Here is a 4,851-nt window from a genome sequence, read left to right as displayed (position 1 = left end):
TGTTATTACTAATAAAAGAATAACATAAAAATAGTAAAATCATTGTTTTGTTTATTGTAATTGTGTTGCATAAAATCAATATGCTACTAACGATAATATAGCGTTAAAATATTTTTCGTTCAACTAATTGTTTTTACAATGTAATGTGTAAATAAAATATAAACTTACTGAGTAAGTTCATACTTCCGTGTTATTTAGTCATCCTTAAACAAATACTTTGTTGTGAAATACATTTTTTCTATCTCTATGTAGGCGTATAAAATACATATATTTTGAAATTATCTTGTTTTCTACTGGGCCAAGCTGCGTTGATATCAAAGTAATTTGAGTTTATTCTATAAATGTTTTATTTGATGAAATTCATTACTATCTTCTTATGAAATACGCTATTTTACAAATTGCAAATATTGTTATTTTTCATCCGCATGGATGGTGGCTATTTACTTACAGATGAAACCTAATAAATAAGAAGAAATACTTCCAATAGCTTATATACGTTTTTCTAGGAAGCAGCGCGCTGAATAGACGAAGTTTGAAGACGATCGATGTGGATTGAAAATAGTAAATTTGTTCATACTTCAAAATAGCAAGGTTAAATAAGATTTCTTGTTAAATGAACTCCACTGACGATACAGACATACTCATGTCATAGTAATTAACGTCATAGCCAGCTTGGCTTTTGTTCCCCTGAGCAAAATCTGCCTCTTTATGGAATGTATTTCTAGATTTCATGCAGCAGTATTTAGTCAATAGCTTTCTATTAGCAACGAATATGATATAAATTCTTCTCAGTAACCTTTACCTACAGAATCCTATTAATTGCAGCTATCTGGCCATACAATCTATCTACGCAGGAAACACCTAAACAATGATTCTATCATCTGCTGTCCACTAAATCATAGTTACAACTAATTCATTTTTAAGCTAAAGATCCTCGACAATGCCTTGATATGCAATTCTATATTATGTAACAATATTATATTAATAAGTCACTCACCTGGAATTTGAGATTCCAGAATTTATGAAAGTAATGAAGAAATCAATTTTAAGAACAAAAGATACCTTAAATTTATCTGAAATATTGTTCATGATTGCATTAAAATGCTTTACAGGGCACTCAACCTGAATTTATTCAATACAGAGTCCATTTTTATTAGAATTTTCTGGAACAATTATTGTCCTCAAGACCTTACATCATGAGATGAACAATTTGGAAAGCTTTTCAGATAAAATCTGCTGACATTTACCTGACTGCTAATTTCACAGAGATATATTGAACCTTATATATACTTCAATTTGAGTTTAAGCTATTCAACGTGCCATTTCAGTACATCAAATTTACGTTCAGCTATCAATTTTAATGTGTCCCGATCTGATACTAACGAAACATATTAATTTTTGTAGTGGATATTTATTTTCATGATGCTGAAACTATATTATAGTAAAAAAGAACGGGATACATATTTGGCAAATTATGGATACTTTTTGGAAAGTAGGAATATCCCTATAATGATTATATTATTATTAACATCATAATTGTGATCAAAATTTTTGAAAAGAAAGAAATCGTGTGCACTATTCACTTCTAATAACATGTAAGCTTTTTATTTATTACAAGACATTTCTGAATACTTACCAATTTTTAATCCGTAGAAAAATAGTTTACTGTAGATATGAAAATATTTTGAGTAAATTATCCGTCAATTGATGCAGGCCCAACTGTATGCTGAGCTTGTATAGCACAAAGCCAGCAAGTTCAAGGGGTAGCGAGTAAATCCGTTACATCAACCCCAATGCTCAAATGGTACTTATTTTGTCGACCTCAATTAGATGAAATCCCGGTGGAATTTTAACTCATAGCATAAAGACGGACGAAATGACGCTAAGGAATTTGCCCGGCGTACTAACAGTTCTGTTAGCTCACCGCCTTGAAATTGGCTCAGGATAATAACGATTATTTACCTCTTTCACTTGTTATGAGATTTGACATGCTTACACATTTGATATGCTTCTGCGAAAAAATATTTCTTCTCTCGAATTTTTGCATGTTTCTTCGAATATCAACATTTAAATTAGGTACCGTGGGAAGCCCCTAGAGAAAATAACTGTGACTCGATATTATGGTTGATGATTTTCGTTATATTGGAAATAAAATCATAAAAAAGAATCTGATTCACTGTTGCTGCATTCCAAATTTATAAACGACTAATTTCTTTAATATACAATTTAGCATTTATATATACAATATAATTCCATTATATTTAAACCACGCAGTCAGTGTCATTTACATTTTGAACGACCTTTTAACACGCAGTTAATACGGAAGTCTTTTCAGCATGAATGCGTTAAATGTAGGTAAGTCCAGATAAAACAAATTTATTGTGTGCTATCAGCATCAGTCGGAAATAGCAGATAATTGTTATATTTCAAAAATGGGGTCAACACGATATAAAAGTTGCATTAAAAATTTGGATTTCGGAGCATTATCCAACACGCTAAAAGCACGGTTTCAAATACTTGCATAATTGCGCGCATAATGTTAAACTATTAGCACAATAAAGATACAATTGTATATGATGTGTGAATGTATACACACAGAAACACACACACACACGTATAAATATATACATATATGCGTTTGTGTGTGTATAGGTGTATACGTGGATGTGTGTATGTATATATATATGTATATAATAGAGAGAAAAAGAGAGCGAGTGAGATAGACAGAGAAACAGACGGAGAGCGAGAGAGAAAGAAAGAAAGAAAGAAAGAAAGAGCACAAATAAGCATGAACATTTTGTATACAAAAAAATGAGCCTTTATCACCTACTTGTGCGAAATTAAATCCTAACTTGCTTATGGATATTAATACAGGTACAGAGTTCAAAACTAACCTGTTTTATTTACTCAGAAATATGATAGCATCAACTGATTTTACCTATCCAAAACGATAAAGAACGCAAACCATTCAATCATACCTTACATTTATTTCCTATGTCACTGATGCATATTAAACGATGAAAAGTTATTCTGTAGATATCCATACCTGAAAATGAAACGTGTGACCATAAGTAGTTTCAGTAGCTTGCTTAACGCATCTGAGATATTCATTTATCAGAAACATTGAAAGCGAGACATAACCTATAATCTGTCATTCAGGTGAATGAAGAAGGTTTTAGTATTTTCTCTAGTGGTACTGATATAAAACACGATAAACGTATAACAGAATGCATCAATTACAATAACTATATATCATAACAAATTCTTACTGTCAACCATTTAAATAATGACTTAGACCGTAGTCGCAAACCACACATTTATTTTGTCAGCAGATGAAAGACTATTGTTTTATAAGCTTAGCCGGAAAATCGGTTTATTTTGATTCTTCCCTTCATGTTCTAGATGGAAGCTAGAAGCATCTAATCAGCTGCGGCGTAATAGCTCAATCTAGATTCTCATAATCTTTGATGCTGACGCAAGGGATATAAAGATATAGGACTGTAATCAAAGGTTTATTATTCCTGGTAATATTAACAAAGCTACCGTAATTAGCTTAAACATTCAATTTATCATTATATGTACATATGCACACACAATTCGGCAAGTAGTAATGTCCTTATGTGTCTGTATTCGATAAATGCTAGAAGCATACGTATGCAATTCCATTTATTTAAACATATGTTCTTTGTACTTTACATACATGCAATCATACACATACGCAAATGTTGAAACGGATACACACATAACGTTTCTGTGTGTGTCTGTGTCTATGCAGTATAATGGGGGAGTTTGTGTGTGCGATGCGTGTGCGTGCATGTGCGCATACGTGCGCGTGCGTGCGCGTGCGTGTGTATGTGTGATTTTTCTATGTGAGTATTGGATTCTTTTTAATGGTACATAAGGGATAATCAACAATATTTACGTTACCTTCTGCCTTACATTCTTTGCATCATAACTGTAGTATTAAGTGAATTTAACTTACGTTGTGACTAGCATGCGTGCTCTTAGATCGGATATCTTGTAACGAGAGAAACTCTAATATTCTCAAGGGAATCATAATTATTTAGAATGGTATAAGTGAATCATTTATCCCAATGCGTCCAAATGATTATTTATCTAGTAGAAAGGGTGAATTTCAGTGTTACCTCCATGCTACATTAAACTTTTCATAATAACAATGATAATATTCGTATGTCATATTTTATTATTGTAGACTGCTCTTTCTCACTCATTTCTATAAACGGTTCTGTAAGGTGTAATATACGAACATCATGTTCATTATTTTTGGATTATTACTGTTTCACATAGTTATATTTTGTGAAAAGTAAAAACAACATTGGTTTATTAATTCAATTAATATATCGTTTGGTAGTTAGTATTGTTAAATAATGTGTTATAGTCAAAGCTCTTCAAGCGGTCACAATTTAGACTCGTCACACAATGGTGTGTCACGACAATCTGTCCCAAATTAGCTTTGATACATCACTTTCACGTTGTTTGTTATAGCAACACAATATAGCTAAATGTTTTATTATTTTAGACATTGGAATCTACTTATATTTAACGAGAAGTATGTCATATGATGTAAGTATATATCTGGGATATGCTACTCGTTGAACTTAATAATTTCAAATGTTACCAGCTGAGGTTACTTCATAATAGAAGACATTACACTATTGCTGTGAAGCCCTTACACTAATAGACATTAATCGCCAAATTTGACATGTTTCTTTTTAATGCAGAGCTACCTACATATTAAGCAACATATACAAGAATATGTGTGGGTATGGGCGTATGAGTGCGCGCATATATTGTGGGTGTGGTTATATATATATATATATATATATATAT

Source organism: Octopus bimaculoides, chromosome 1, assembly GCF_001194135.2.
Source record: "Octopus bimaculoides isolate UCB-OBI-ISO-001 chromosome 1, ASM119413v2, whole genome shotgun sequence".
NCBI classification, from domain to species: Eukaryota; Metazoa; Mollusca; class Cephalopoda; order Octopoda; family Octopodidae; genus Octopus; species Octopus bimaculoides.
Note: the sequence above shows the minus strand (reverse complement) of the source record.